The sequence below is a fragment of the Silene latifolia genome, chromosome 2, assembly GCF_048544455.1.
Source record: "Silene latifolia isolate original U9 population chromosome 2, ASM4854445v1, whole genome shotgun sequence".
In the NCBI taxonomy this organism is placed as follows: domain Eukaryota; kingdom Viridiplantae; phylum Streptophyta; class Magnoliopsida; order Caryophyllales; family Caryophyllaceae; genus Silene; species Silene latifolia.
In genome coordinates, this window is record NC_133527.1 from 13,159,352 (window position 1) to 13,176,239 (window position 16,888).

The 16,888-nt window shown below is 34.0% G+C and overlaps 1 long non-coding RNA gene across 1 annotated transcript; it reads left to right on the plus strand.

The window, feature by feature from the left end:
- Positions 1-7,839: 7,839 nt before the first annotated feature.
- LOC141628461 (uncharacterized) lies at positions 7,840-15,195 on the plus strand. Its single transcript, XR_012537135.1, has 3 exons — positions 7,840-8,213; positions 13,231-13,386; positions 14,730-15,195. It is a non-coding gene; the product is annotated as an uncharacterized LOC141628461 (long non-coding RNA).
- The last annotated feature ends 1,693 nt before the right edge of the window (positions 15,196-16,888 follow it).

Sequence of the window (16,888 nt, forward strand, 5' to 3'; positions counted from 1 at the left end):
AAAAAATATATCCACCGGCTCAATTTAAAATTTGTAACGGGGTCTAAATAAATTACCTCATTATCTATAATGGGGTCTAAACAAATTACCTCATTATAATTTGGACCACAGAAACACACTCGGAGATGATACGGTTACATTCAGTGTATAGAATCTTCTATACACCACTAATAAAATTTTGACATGTGGAACAATTTAATATTACTAATAGAGGCGACATGTGAAAGAATCCCTTCTCTACTACAAGAATAAAAACTCTCTAAATTTTTCCTGCCTAAGTGAAATGTTTAATGATTGGTCCTTGCTCCTCACATTATATCATATTAATACCGCCTAAGTGAAATGCTTTATGATTGGTCATCACTCCTCACATTATATCATATTAATTCTATACCATAAATAGGAGATACTACTACTAATTTTTAATTTGTAAACACACATTAATGAGATATTTTAATTTTGTTATACATGTGGTACTACATCAATAATACGTATGATATGAGACAAAATATTATGCACAATTTTTTTTTTATAATTCTATTTTCCTGTCTTTTGATACAAAAGTACTACAAGTTGACTATCTCTTTTTGCCAATTTTCTAATTTTATTGTATAATTAAGTCATTACTTGAGGTTATTATTTTGGTTAATGTAATCGTATAATATTATTAAACGTAATAGTGAAGTAATTTATGTAATTAGGTACAGTTAAAACGTCAATCTTATCTGGTATGAAAACTATCAAATTTTCTTTATTATATTGCTTAAGCATGTTACCAAGCTATAATATTTAACGTCTTTATAAATTATTATCTAAAATTCCGCGCATTTGCGCGGGATCTACACTAGTTTTCTTTAATTGAGGTGTGTAATTCCCTTTTATTTATTATAACAATATTACAATTTATTTAACCTTTGATTTATAAAGACGAAAACAGTAGTGTAGCTAACTCATTATTCTTTTTTTTTTTGTCTCGTGAAGCACTAGAAAGTACTCCCTCCTATTCTCCATATTCTTCCCCTTTGTTGGGGGCACAAGAATTAAGGAGGGAAATAAAATATGAATTGTGAGTTGGGTGGGGTTTGGTGATAGGAGAGAGGAATGAATAAAATAAGGAATTGTGAGTTGGGTGAGGTTTGGTGATAGGAGAGAGAAATGAATAATTAGGAATTAAATAAGGAATTGTGAGTTGGGTGGGGTTTTGGTGATAGGAGAGAGGAATGAATAAAATAAGATTAAAAGTTTTCAAAAAAAGAAAGGAGAAGAAAACCTGAATAATCCGTTTTAGGAAAGAGGGAAGAAAATGGAGAATAGGAGGGAGTATAATATAGGGAGAATGAGGAATATTTCACCTCGTCTTTATGTATATACTCCCTCCATTCTACCCCACAAGGCCATTATCTCTTTTGCACACTATTCACAAGCGGACATTCAACTTCAATTTTCTCTCGATACATAAGTGAAAATGTATTCATGTGATATCTTATTTGATTCGTCTTTAAGAATACATTAAAAATATCTAACTTTTATAATTTTTGCAAATACGTAACTAAATATATTTGCGGAGTAAAAGCCGCGTTGGCAAACGTGATAAAGCATAATGGCATTATGGAGTTGAATGGAGGGAGTAGATGATAGGTTATGTAGTGGCTAATAGTTTATGTAGATGATTAAATTACCTATAAAAAATATACCCAATATCGAAAGGTAAATAAATGAATGAGACACTCATAAATAAAATAGGTAAACAAATGATCGGGACGGAAGGGACATATACATTTTAAACACTAAGTTAAGATCTCTTTGGTATTAAAAAAATAGCTACATAGGTCACGATTTTACTTATAATTAGAGTTATTCGTTTCTAAAAATGAATTTTGGAACACTTATTTAACCATGTATATTTATAACTTCATTTTTAAATAGTTAAGGTCATTAACGTACAATGTATTGGCTTTCAAACTATAATATAATACACCGTTATCTATAGGTTGAACAATATTTTAGGACAAATTGTAGCCCGCTAAAATTGTCGTTTTAGCCCATTTTAAAAGACGATCGTGAACTCGCGATTGCAAGTATTTCTTGTGATGACTTACGGGACTCACTACATTCAGAAAGTAAAACTACTACATACATCGATATATGTTGGAGGCAATATTCTCCGAATATTGCGTTTCTGTTATTTGTAGCACAAAGGTGGGTAGGTGGTTTGGCCTAAGGATCTACTCTGAGGTGTTACCCTCTATCAAGAGCACGAGGCTCTGATACCATGTAGAATTATTAACAGAAGAGATTTGTATGTGATTTTGTGTGTATCATTGCATTCACTGATCTCAAATATATATACAACCTATGAGATAAATACTAGGTTACATAATTGATATGCTATTCCTAATTGTATGCTAACAAAAAGATATGTGCATATTTTAAGCTACAAACAACAGAAACGCAATATTCGGAGAATATTGTCTCCAACACCCCCCCCCCCTTCAAGTTGGAGCATGGGAGTCGGAAATGCCCAACTTGTCGAGTAAAACGTGAAACTGCGGTCGACCCAAGGCCTTGGTTAAGATATCAGCCAATTGAGATTGTGTATGAACATAGCACGGTAAGACCACACTATTCCGAATATGAGTACGAATAAAATGACAATCAATCTCAATGTGTTTTGTACGTTCGTGATAGACCGGATTGTTGGCGATATGCATAGCACTTTGATTATCGCAATGTAACCGCACCGGCTCATGGAAATTAATACCAATTCCGCCCAGCAATCCCGTCAGCCATAATATTTCACACGTCGCAGCGGTCATAGCTCGATATTCGGCCTCCGTAGAAGATAAAGAGATCGTGGCTTGCTTTTTCGTTTTCCAGGAAATAGGTGACCCACCCAAACAAACGAAATAGGCAGTGATGGACCGTCGAGTTATCGGACAACTAGCGTATGCAGCATCACAATAAGCTTCCAGCTTGAGTACCGAATTAGCACGAAAAACGATACCTTGACCCGGATGACTTTTCAAATAACGGACAACCCGCAAAGCCGCTTCCCATTGAACACAAGTCGGCTTTTGCATGGATTGTGAAAGTATATGGACCGAGTAAGATATATCGGGACGTGTAAGAGTCAAGTAGATGAGCTTACCAACCAACCGTCTGTAACGGGCGCCATCATCAAGGGGTGCATCCTTAGCGAGAGCCAATTGGTGCTTTTCGTCCATTGGAACACTAGCGGGTTTACAACCACTAAGGCCTGTCTCGGAAAGCAAATCAAGAGTATATTTCCGTTGACAAACAAAGAGGCCCTTCGAACTAGACGCAACCTCAAGACCCAAGAAGTACTTCAATTTTCCCAAATCTTTCATATGAAAGCATTTGTTCAAATAAGACTTAAAATTAGAAATAGCTTTTCCATCATTTCCAGCAATCACCAAATCATCGACATAAACGAGAATGTGAATTTCAATCCCATTTTTGCGATATGTAAACAAAAAATTATCGGAAGCGCTAATAAAAAAACCATAAGAAGATAAAGCTGTAGCAAGTTTGGCATACCAACACCTCGGAGCTTGACGGAGGCCGTATAAAGACTTGCGAAGATGACAAACTTTACCCTCAAACCCTTTACTAAAGCCAGGCGGCATTCGCATATACACTTCTTCCGACAAGTCACCATGAAGAAATGCATTATGCACATCCATTTGATGGAGTTCCCACTTATTAATAGTAGCAACGGCTAGAAAAGTACGTACAGTGACCATCTTAACAGTCGGAGCAAACGTCTCAGTAAAATCAATACCTGCTTCTTGGTGATTACCCAATACCACAAGCCGTGCCTTATATCGCTCCACAGTGCCGTCTGAATTGTGTTTAATTTTAAACACCCACATACAACCTATGGCTGTTTTCCCGGCTGGTAGATCAGTCACGGTCCAGGTGTTATTTTCCTCAAGAGCGGTGATCTCCTCGGTCATGGCCTGCCTCCATCGAGCGTTACCCATGGCGTCTTTAAAAGATTTGGGCTCGACGTCTCGAGTTAAGGCTGCAAGAAAGTGACGGTGTGGACGCGAAAAATTATCGTAATTCACAAAATGAGTTAAAGGAAAAGCACTACCTGAGACGAAATTGGCGGAGGGTGACTCTTCCAAGGACGTGTTAATGCAATCCCAACTAACATAATCTCTATGATTTTTATTGGGAATTTTATCTCGCTTCCCACGCCCAAGAACCTCTGCCTCTGCATTTGGATTTGCCCCGACTGTCTCGGTATTCGAATCAGAACCAATACCCGAGTCTGCAGGCCCGTTGCTCTCAGTACCCGAAATAGAACCACTGTTATCGACCCCCTCCTCGACAGCAGCGGTGTCAACCCGACCCCCACTGTTCTCATCAGGCGTACTTGCCACACAAGGGTCAGGGTTATCATCCATTACAGAGTTGTCCAAGTCAGTGTCTATTGGGTCAAGAACACGGTCTGTACCCGTCAAAGGAGTTTGCGAAAATGGAAAAATATTTTCAACGAAACTAACATCTCTTGACTGAAAATAAGAGCCCGTCTCAAGATCAAATAGATGCCAACCCTTTTTGCCAAAAGGATAACCGAGAAAAACACACTTTCGACTACGACTATCAAATTTATCAATAGGATGTAAATTTTTAGCGTAGGCCAAGCACCCGAAAACCCGGAGCAAAGTAAGGTCGGCTTGTTTAGCAAAAAGAAGCTCAAATGGTGTTTTTCCTTGTAAGACACGGGTGGGGGTTCGATTGATCAAATGTGCAGCAGTCAAGACACATTCGCCCCAAAAAGTAGTCGGTAATGAACTCTGAAATCTTAAAGCACGAGACACATTGAGTAAATGTCTATGTTTGCGCTCGACTCTAGCATTTTGTTGAGGAGTTTTGACCATAGAGGTCTCGAAAATTATCCCATGTTCACGAAAATAAGGAATTAAAGGTTTAAATTCCGTCTCATTATCACTCCTCACTCGTTTGACGGAGCAATTAAATTGTCTCAGAATTAAGGCAAAAAATTCTCTCATAAGTCGATTAACCTCATCTTTTGATTTGAACAAAAAGACCCACACACTACGGGAATAATCATCAACAAGAGAAAGAAAATACCGCGATCCACAAGATTGATTTGGATCGTATGGACCCCAAACATCACAATGTAAAAGTTCAAACAATTGCGTGGCTTTATTAGTACTAATTGGAAAAGCGGACCGAGTCTGCTTAGCTCTAAAACAAATGTCACAATGCTTATGATTATCCAAATATTGCTTAAAATTTCTAAGAGAAGGGAGACATTCCATTGCCTTAAAAGATGGATGACCTAACCGTTGGTGCCAAAGACCGACATTTCCAGCATCTTCGATCACATTAACACGTCTTGGAGTATCCATGGGCAGATGGTAAAGACCCTCCAGAAGAGAACCCTCACCAATCCTCGTCTTCAAGATAGGGTCATGTATAACACAAGAAGATTTAGTAAATTGAATGCACAAATTTTGGGAATTTAGCATTTGAGGAACTGATAATAAGTTGCACGTGAAATTTGGAACATAGAGCACATCAAGCAAGACAAGATTCTCGTTAATTCTCGCAGAACCGCGATGCGTGGCTTTCAATCGAGCACCATTAGGTAGTCCCACTGCAAGAGGAGCAATAGCGACATATTGTTCTAACAAATGAATATTTCCACACACATGTGTGGAGGCGCCGGTATCGACGATCCAAGAGACAACATGCTTACCATGGAGACGGATATGATTGGCATCAATTACGGGCTCACCGAACACCACATTGGTGTTAATTGATGACGAACTCGCCCCTGTTCCATTCGATGCACCAGACCGTGGATCACGACCCTCCGGATACCCGTGCTTCTCCCAGCAATTAGGCTCGGTATGGCCGGGCTTATTGCACGCTGAACAGCGAATACGCGGCTTCCCCTGTTTTCCACCAGTCCCATGTCCGCCTCCTTGAATAGCGAAGGCCATGGCGGTGGTACGCTCCTGGGTAAGTCGTCGCATTTCTTCTTCCTGCACAATCCTGGAATAAACCGAGTCAAGGGAAGGTAATGGATCGATACTCAAAATATTGGACCGCGCTGTCGCATAAACGGGAAGAAGACCCATTAAGAATTGGCGGGTCTGTCGAGTTTCGCGACGAGTGCGCAATTTGACAGCAATGTTGCACCGACAACTGGAGCAATCACAAGATGGATAGGCATCATAATCATTGACGTCATCCCAAAGATTTTTCAAACGACCAAAGAAATCCATCACCGGCTCCTCCTCCGATTGCTTACAATCAGAGATTTGAGATTCTAAATGATAAAGCTTAACGCCATTGCCACGAGAAAAGCGAGTATGAATATCGTCCCATAATTCAACAGCCGTATCTCGATATGAAATCGACGATCGAATTGAGGGATCAATAGTATTAAAAATCCACGCTATTACCGTATGATTGGCTGTAGCCCAATCCTCGAGATCCTTCAGGGTCAGCCGCGGGGCGTTTGAGAGAGCCATCGACAAAACCGAGCTTCCTTTTTGCCCCCAAACCATTGCGAAAACCCTTAGACCATTCCGTATAATTCGAGCCTTTGAGTACTACGTGAGTAAGTTTGGCGGAAACTCCATCGGAATTGGAAAGGGCGTAGGCGGGTTTGGTGATATGCGGCGTTGGAGCGTTCGGTACAAGATCGCCTGACATGACTAGGGTTCGTGATTGTCGAAACCTGGCTCTGATACGATGTAGAATTATTAACAGAAGAGATTTGTATGTGATTTTGTGTGTATCATTGCATTCACTGATCTCAAATATATATACAACCTATGAGATAAATACTAGGTTACATAATTGATATGCTATTCCTAATTGTATGCTAACAAAAAGATATGTGCATATTTTGTGCTACAAATAACAGAAACGCAATATTCGGAGAATATTGCCTCCAACAATATATAAGTATGCTTACGTCTTATAGGAATACAAGACACCAATCATTCACAATACTTCCCTTATTTCGTAATAATAATGCATGTTTAAATGGCCCTAGACTACAACAGTTATGTCATGTGATAAATAATACCGAGTACTCGGTAATAAAACACCGGGGTACGTGAATGATGACTTTAGGGATGAACATCGCATATCACTAATTGTATGGTGTAGAATTCGAGCTCTAAACTAAAGTTTTTGAGTTTTGTTTTATAAAATTTGAGTTATGTTGTAAATAATAGGAATATTTATAATAGTTGGGCCTCAACCATCACCTTAAGGTTTTGGTTGAGATGGTTCATCTATCATGGTATCAGAGCCAGTGTGACCGAAGATCACGGGTTCAAATCCTGGCAACCTAAAAACTCCTCAAAAACTCGAAGTGGAATTCCAGCACACGGTACGGGGGAGCCGGTGCACAACCAACCACTCTTCAAGCCTAATGGGCATTTGAGTGAGGGAGCGTAATAGGAATATTTATAATAGTTGGGCCTCAACCATCACCTTAAGGTTTGGTTGAGATGGTTCATCTATCAGTAAATTCGGAAAAATTACACATAAATTCGGATAAATATATTGGTTAAGATGGTTCATCTATCAGTAAATTCGGAAAAATTACACATAAATTCGGATAAATATATATAGTGACTGTACAATACTTACCAATTATACAAGTAGATGTATAGTAGTATTTGGGACAAAAGTATGGTTTGGAGGTGTTATATCGTCCTTAATTCTAGTTCGTTAGTTATACTATACTAAGATCTTAAAAATAGACTTGAATTCTTATTTTTACTACTACTAATAATAAATTATTCACATGTAATCGTCAATTGGAGGTCATTCATGCAATAAAAATATATCATCTTGGTTCCACAATTCTCTTTCAAAACATAATAAAGCATTATATTCGTGATTCATGGACTACTATATAAAATATGGTGTTATATTTCTCTGCTTCTGGGTTCTGTTCATTTTTAGAATAAAACTAAAACAGATATTACAAGTCGAGAAAGATGATAAATTTGCTTCAAAAAATTTCCATTATTTGGAAATTTTGGGGAGAAAAAAGGCGGTCGAAAAACAAGGGGATCATGATCAACCCCATGATCATTTTTCTACGAAAGTGAGAGTTTTGGCCGTTGACAATGATCTGGTTCATCTGAGGCTTCTTGAGACTAACTTGAGAAAGTGCAAAATTCATGGTTTGATTTTCTTGTTTACCTTTTTAGCTATTCATTTCATGTATTTTCAATTTGGGATGCAGATTAAATGATTAATTTAAGCCTAAAAACTAGATTTTCGAAAGAAAAAAATGTTATGGAAATTGAGATGGGTTAATATGGTTATTAGGGATGGGAGTCCCACTTTTACCCGGTGGATAATTAAATGGGTGGGATATGGATGACGATTTTTTTCGAATTTAGGGTAGGATATGGATATGAGTGGATTTAGGGTGAGATATGGATTATCGTCTCTCACCCGCTTAACCACCATGTGGATATTCGAAATTAATATCCCCCACTGCTAAAAGAATAAAAATTCTCTTAGTTTTCCCTCCAAAAGGCATCTAGCTAAATAAGGTAACAAATTATTATTTTTTCATTACATTATTATCTTCTAAATTAATATATTCTTATAATTAAACTCTAATCTCTTAATAACTAAAATTCATATTTATGACTTCTTCATTAAAATTCATAATTTATTATGCAATCATTTCCATTTCCATAGATATTATTTTTCGTCATTTCCACTCTAAAATTACGCAAACTTCTTCTTATGCAGTCTTTAACATAATTATTGTCATAACTTAGACCCTAAAATTACGTAAAATCTGTTTCTTATATTATTCTTCATCAATATGGTGTATATTTTAAAGGACGCAGCAATTTTTATGTATTTTTTTAATAAAAAAAATATTAGTCTAACTATTCGTAAATCGTCTTTTTAAGTGCGTGGTATACTGTTTTTATCTGTTTTTGTTATAAGGTTTATAAGCGTTTTAATTAAATTTTACATTTTTACATCGCTTAATTTTAATTTAATGTCATAAATTAGTTTCATGCAATGATATAACATTATAGAGTTAATTTTTATAGTAAAGTAAAAATGGTCTTAGACAAAAATAACTTAAATTAAAGTGTCTTTCATTGTAATAAACTTTCATTTTCTACCTCTTACTAAGATTATATTAGTACATTATAACATTAGGTATATTTAATTTATGCAATTAATTTAATAAGAATGTCTATTTATGAAACAAAACTAAAAAATATCGTGCTGTAGTACGGGGATCTACACTAATTTTTTATTAAGTTAATAATTATTTACAAGAAAAGACATTTTCTTTCCTACTTGTTATATGAATCATTTAAACCAAATCAACATACAACAAGTTTGCTTCAAAAAATCCTAGATAAATTAGACTATTTCTCTAGAATTTGCACTAATTAAGTAAACAAGATGCAAGGATGATCAAGTTACACATTCATTCACTTAACATTTGAAATTAAGAACAAAGAAAGAGCGGTAGATAAATTAAAAGAGATTGAAGAGTCTTAAAATGCAAAAATTGGATACTTTGATTAACTTACACCAACAAATGAGAAAATTAGCTCCTCATATTCCCCAAATATTGAAGAAAGATTAACTTGAAAAACGGAAAGATTAAATTTTGGTCACTACAAGATTAACCTAATGCAAGATGTAAAATGATACTCCCTCTATTCAAGACCAAATACAACATTTTATATTTTACCACTATTCATGTTCGAAGAGAATATTCGATATTCCTAACAATATATAAGAGAAAATATAGGTGTTGTTTGGCCTAGTTTATGTGAAATAGCTTTTACTTTCTAGAATGAGTTTTTTCATAAACTACTTTTTGAAAAAGTTGTGGTTGTTTGGCCTAACTTTTGTAAAAAGTAGTTTCTTAACAAATTGATGTGTTTGGCCTACTACTGCTTTTTAGTTTTTTTTTTTTTTAGTTTCCATAATCCTAAGAGTTTTTGGGAGAAGTAGAAGCAGAATCATCAATTTGGTGCTTCTGTTTCTAGTAGCTTTTTATTAACTTCTGACTTTTCAAAAGTAGTTTTTTATCTCCCTAAATTATAGTGTTTGACCCTGCTTCTACTTTTACAATTAGAAAAGCACTTAGAAAGCTTGGCCAAACACCCCCATATTCATGTGTAATCTTGTTTAATTCGTCTTTGTAAATGCAATTAGAATATCAAACTTTTATATTATTTTATAACGTAAAATTGAAAATATTTACGTCGCAAATCTTGCTTTGGCAAGTGTGTAGTGGGACCTGACCTTGTTGTATTTGGACTTGAATGAAGGGAGTAAAAGATATGATGATCTTACCTTCTCAACTTCTCAGCTATATATAGGTGTTGTTTGGTCTTGCTGATGTAGAATGGGTTTTCCTTTTTAAAAGAAGTTTATTCACAAGTAACTTTTTGAAAAAAAATTTGTTGTTTGGCCGTATTTTTGTAAAAGCGGCTTCTCATAAAATTTATGTGTTTGGCCTAAATACTTTAATACAACCTTTGTTTGTTTTTTTTTGGTTCTTTATGTGAAAAGTAGAAGTAGAAGTAGAAATAGTAAATATCTATTTCTACTTTTGGGGGTGAATAATTAGTTTTTGACTTTTCAAAAAAACTTTTAAAACTTTCTAATTTACCGTGTTTGGCCAAGCTTCTACTTTTTCAATTACAAAAACACTTTTGAAGCTTGGCCAAACAACACCATAGAGTTGCACATATCCCAAGAATGATATAGGGTTATTTCCGATTAATCTAGTTTCATTACCTTATAAAAAAAAATTGTGTAGATTAAAACGTATATTAGGCTTCGTATGAGACTTAAGGCGGACAAAATAGGCTTGGGAGAAGTGAAAGTCGCAGGGTGCGGTTTCTACTGGAGTCTGCTCTTTAGCCTTCGTCTAAGTCTTGACTTTCCTTGACCGGAAATAATGCTAAGACGATGTTAAAAACAACATATAGACTCGACATAGTTTGACGTTAACAAATCGTCCAAATTTGTTTTTTTTTTGGCAGCAGTACGAATTCGACTCTCGGAGTCAGATTTCATTATTATACATCATACGAAGCCTAATATACGTTTTAATATACTCCCTTCTAATCTGAATAACTGTCTCATTTGACATTTCCATCTATTCACATAATTAACTGTCCCATTTGTCATATTTGGACATGTTTTTTGAGTTTCCTACCCTTGGCTCTTTTCTTTATTTACCATCCTAACCACCCATAAACCATCATATTCAATACTTTTCATTATTTTTCTTCAAAAAAAAAATACTTTTCATTATTTAACTCCTATATTCTAACCATATACAATACTTTTCATTATTTTAACCTTATTCCTTAATTTTTGTGACATTATCCAAATGGGACACTTATTCGATATAGGAGGGAGTATATTTTTTGAAAGCTATTACATACGTAATTTGATTGTTAAACTTTGGTAGATCAAACTATTCTAGAAAAATAAAAATTCTTATGGAAAAAATTAGAATTTCCAGGGGTTAATTTTTTTTTTAACTTCATACATAACTATATTATTTTAAGTTTATATCTTTTTGTAATGATATTATTTTTTAAGTATAATATACGTTGAATTGCGCATGTTATATTATTAGTCGTTTTACGTAAATTGTTTCCCATAAATAAATCAAACGATCATATTAGTTTTGTAATTATTACCCTAATTTGACCTTTATGAATTTGAATTTAATGTTAAAAATTGTATTAATTGATTACTAGTATAGATCCCGTGCTATAGAACGGCACTTGTAGAGAATTGTATTAGAGAAAGTTGTAATTAAAATGCTGTCGGTAACGTATTTTTACATTTAATAAATCTACTATTAATTAACTCATTTTTACATTTAAAATGTCATGAACCATAGTATATATTAATGAATTTTTTTATCACAAAACTAATAATTTTATTTTGTAAATTTCTCAACTTATTTTACTGATTTTTTTATTTTCACGAACTAATAATATCAGTTATATTTTTGTTTTATAGACAAAAAGTATACATAAAATCATTTTCTAACAAAGATTATCAATTTGTATTTAAACTTTTTTTTATGCTAATTAAAAATTTTTTTTAATTTGATATAAAGTTATATTTTAATGAAAAGTTAGTAGTTTAATGTTCATATGTTTCCTTATTTAAGTAAATGAAGTTTGCAGGCAAATTTTTTCTTATTTAACAAAATGGAGATAGGAAGCAAACCTTTTGAGAATCTTATACTCCGTATATGGTAATTAATATGACTATAAATATTGTAATTCCGTTTGTGCGCAAATTATAGTATAAGCATAAAGTATTTATGGTATAGAATTAATTCAGGGATAATATTGCGTCTTAGGCACAAAACTTAGGCGGGAAAATTCTAGCTTTGTTAATCTTTTAGTATATAGAGGATGGAAAAACAGATAATTTGCCAGTATAATATGATGTTTCCTAATTAAAAGCATCTTATTCTAATATATTGTTGATTGATTGACACATCATATATGCTTGTAATATGAACTGGCATGTCAACGTTTGGTTAGATGATTAATATATAGTAAGTAAGATGCGCTATAGTGTAAGGTGGTTGTACACGAATTTTATTGTATAATACTACATGTTTACCTTAATAATCTTAAAAAAAATATTTTTATTAACTATATCTTATAAGGTTATTGCGATAGTTAATAGGTAGTTTAAGATAATTTTGTATAAAACAGTCTTCCAAAGTATTTGTGATGACATTAAGATTAAACCTGGAAAAGAGGTCAACGAGGCAGGGTTTTCGGTTGGGTCATCTGGAGACTGGAGGTTTCATATATTAAGGACTTCAGTTAGATGGGTCATCCCGATCGCTTCAAGATTCAGTCTGGTTTTTAGGTGTGTTGTTTCGAGTCATTTAGGGTTTTAAGTCATTCGAGTTAGGTAATTTCGATCAGGATTATTTTTCAAATCCATGTTTGAGAACAATTACATATGTAAATTTCAAGAACTGACCTGAAAATTATGTATATATAAATCTTATCGCAAGTTCGAGTTAATTCGAGTTTTAAAGTTTATTTTGTGTTGGTAGTTCATGTCGATTTTTTTTCTTAAGCCTATGTTTTTGGGCAGAACCATCGGAGTTAGGCTGATTTTATCGTGGTATAATATTAATAAATGCAGTCACCACAACAAGCCAAGTGAGTATTGCTCTCAAGATAATAAGAGAGAACAAGAACAAGTTCGACCTTGTCATTTTAGACGCACATATGCCCGACATGGATGAATTAAAGCAACTTGAGCATCTGAGACATAATAAAGACCTACCGACAACTAAAAGTAAGATTCCACAACTTTCCTTCCTTAAGAAATTTGTACTCCCCGTCCCGGTCATTTGTTATCTATTTCCATTTTGGGGTTTGTCAGTGAATTGTTATCTATTTCTATTTATGATAAGTTTTATAGGTAAAAGGTAGTATGCAAGTGGATGAAATAATAATTATATTACTTTGTTAGACATTCACTTGCATTTCTTTGGTCTTTGTGCTAAATACAATAGATAACAATTGATCGAGACGGAGGGAGTAATTTTAAGCGAGGTTCTTTCACTAAAAGGTGACAAATTTTTTTCTCGTGGCACATGTCTTTCACAAAAGGTAACTTTATATAAAAATTTATGAAACTATTTTACAAAAGATCATTTCTTAGTATTAGGCAGAAATTAATTTAGGTGATATTTTGTGATATTTTTGTGACAAAAATACAAAGGTTGGATTATTATTGTTCAAGTTAAAAGGTTGAGTTATTTCTGAAAGACATATCAAAGATTGAGTTACTTTTGTTAAATTTGCCTATTATTATATAATATTTAAATTACATCTGTTTTATTAACATTAAACGCATATTGCACCATCTTAAACAATATATACTATTTAACTAGTATGGATTCCGCTCAATGCATGAGAGGTATATATATAGTTTTTATTTTTTGAGTATTACTCATAAATTTTAAATTGGCACCTCATTAATTTTTTATGTTTCACTTCATCATTTTTTATATAAAATGAAATACTTGAAACGAAAAACTAATTAAAGAAAATTGAGTAAATTTATAAATTGTGTATTTTAATGAAAATATTTTTTTTACTAGAAAACTAAGGTTTAATTTTATAATTTTTCTGCAATTATATTATTGAACTTTTTTTTGTCACGAATTAGTATTTCAAGTCGTTCTCTAGAGTATTAATGATTGCATTACTGTAAAATTTAACAATTTATAGTTTATAATTTTATACCAATTTTATTTAATTTTAATAAAAGATCATAATTTTAAGTTTAATGAAAAGATAAGAGGTTTCCCTCAAAAAAAAAAACAAGATTAGGGTTTAATTGTAAAATATTATTTATCAAAAAGATTATTGTTTTCATTTGTTTCCTAATTTTGGTGAATGCATTTTGGAGAGAAAACCATTGGAATTTGGGAGTCTTTATTCTTTGAGCATATAGACGATTAGGTCTTCTTACACTATATAATGTTTTTCCATTACGCTAATGACTCATGCCTTTTAAGTTTTAAAATAACTTCAATTGAATTTTACAATACCCGTGATATTTGGTTTATTATCATAAAAAATAAAAAAAGGTATACGAATATGATTGAGCATGTTTGTCTACTAATGCAGTGATGTCCCCTAAATTTGATGTCGAACTGTTTTGGAAACCTCCAGCGTGGGATTTCATGCTTAAACCTGTACCGTTCACGGAGCTTCAAAGAATTTGTAGTATGATTAAGCGCCGAAAAGGAATAGTAGATGATTACGTCGTGCAAATCCAGCCGAGTCCTTTCATAATTAGCCACAATCCCTACAAGATAGAATTGGATCCCAGAGTTGAGACCGTACATAACATAGCTGAGCTATTTGGGCCATTTCCTCGTGTTAAAACGGAGTTTGGATGGAGGACCATCCAGGGACGAAGCTAGGCTAAGATAATGACCCGGGCCGCTTTTCACTTCGTCTCATTATAATTATACATTGTTATTCAATAATCAATAGCCTCACTCCATATTTTATAGAGAGTTGTTTATTATATGACGAAACAAATCAAAAACATCAATGATAATATATATATAGACAGTTCTACTATAAACTACGGTGAGACAAATAAAACAACCAACGAATATAAGATAAATAAGGAAATTGTGAAGGAAAATAGAAAGAAAAGAAAAATCCTAAATAAACTGATCAATGAGACGGTTCTACTATAAACTACGGTGAGACAAATAAAATAACCAACGAATATAGGATAAATAAGGAAATTTTGAAGGGAAATAGAACGAAAAAAAATCCTAAATAAACTGAACAATGAGTCAAAGACAGGACCTTCTGTGAGTGGCATGAAATACTTACCAAGAAAAAAAAATCCTAAATAAACAGATGGACAAACCGAGGTTGGTGAGCAAGAGTACGAAAGATTGGGATGTTAAATTAGCTCATGTCGAGTTAGCATACAATCACACGCTGTCAATGACTATTGGAAGATCACCATTCGAGATTGTTTATGGGGTGAATCCGTATCTTCCTATTGATTTGGTTCTTATCCCAAACAAGGATGTGATGAGTTTCGAAGCAAAGGAAAGACAAGCTGCATTTTTTCGAGTTTGTGAACAAGTTAAAGCACAAATTAAAAAAGCTAATGCTAGATACAAGGAGAAAGTGAATAAACATCAAAATCAACCTGTTTTCAAAGTTGGAGACTTAGTATGGTTACACTTAAGGAAGGAACGTTTTCCATCCAAAAGGAAGAATAAGTTGATGCCAAGAGCCGATGGACCATTCAAGATACTTGAGAGCTATGGGACTAATGCCTACAGACTAGAACTGCCGAGTGAGTATGGAGGTGTAAGTGCGACATTCAATATTGGGGATTTGTCATCATACCTAGATGACGATAATTTGAGGTCAAATTCTCAAAAAGAAGGGGAGAGTGATGCAGGAGCACTTGAAGAAAATGAAAATGAAGTCTTAATTAGTCAAAATATAACTCACATTTCTGAAGGATTCGAAAATGGGCTCAAGTGTCATGAATATGATAACATGGAGAAGCAATGGATCGGAGACGGGGTGGAGTCGGTTTAACCAACACGCCAACCGAGGGCTCTCAAGGTCGGTTCTGATGATGCTTTATGATTATTAGTTTTCTTATTTCTGCTTTACTTATTCTAGTCAATAAATTTAAGGTAGTATTATTATTTCTTTATTGTTTCTTTCCTAATCTTATCAAGAGTGTAATAAGGCAATTGTGCCATAGTAGGAGTCGGTTTTATGGAGCTGATTGTGGCGTCAGTTTTCAGCATGATTTAGAAAAGTTTCGTTGTCTTTTTTAAAGTAAGAGTAGGAGAACTAGTTTAGTATAAATAAGGGTCATTGTACTCAGTTTTACACAATCGAGTTTGAGAATCAATACAAGTTTTCTTGTTGCTTATTGCTTGCGAGTTTTAAGTGTCTTATTTCTTTCTTGCGATGGAGAGATTAGAGTGTGGGCCAATCCTTGCGAGGTGAGAATCACAAAACCACTCGTGTGTGAGTTCGAATTCCTTGCAAGGGAGGAGAGTTTATTCACGTCATATCCTTTATATTTTCGTTCATTATCACACAAAAACCAAAATAAACAATTTAATTTCCGCTGCATACTTAAAAATCTAAAACGAACAGTTCACAAAATCGTTCTATTCCATAATTTCGAGTAGTTTCTACATCATATCTGGTATTGGAGGAAAATATGCAGTGTCAAGGATACTGTGTCTGAGGGGTTTATTGATTGTCACTGGAGTCTTAATTCT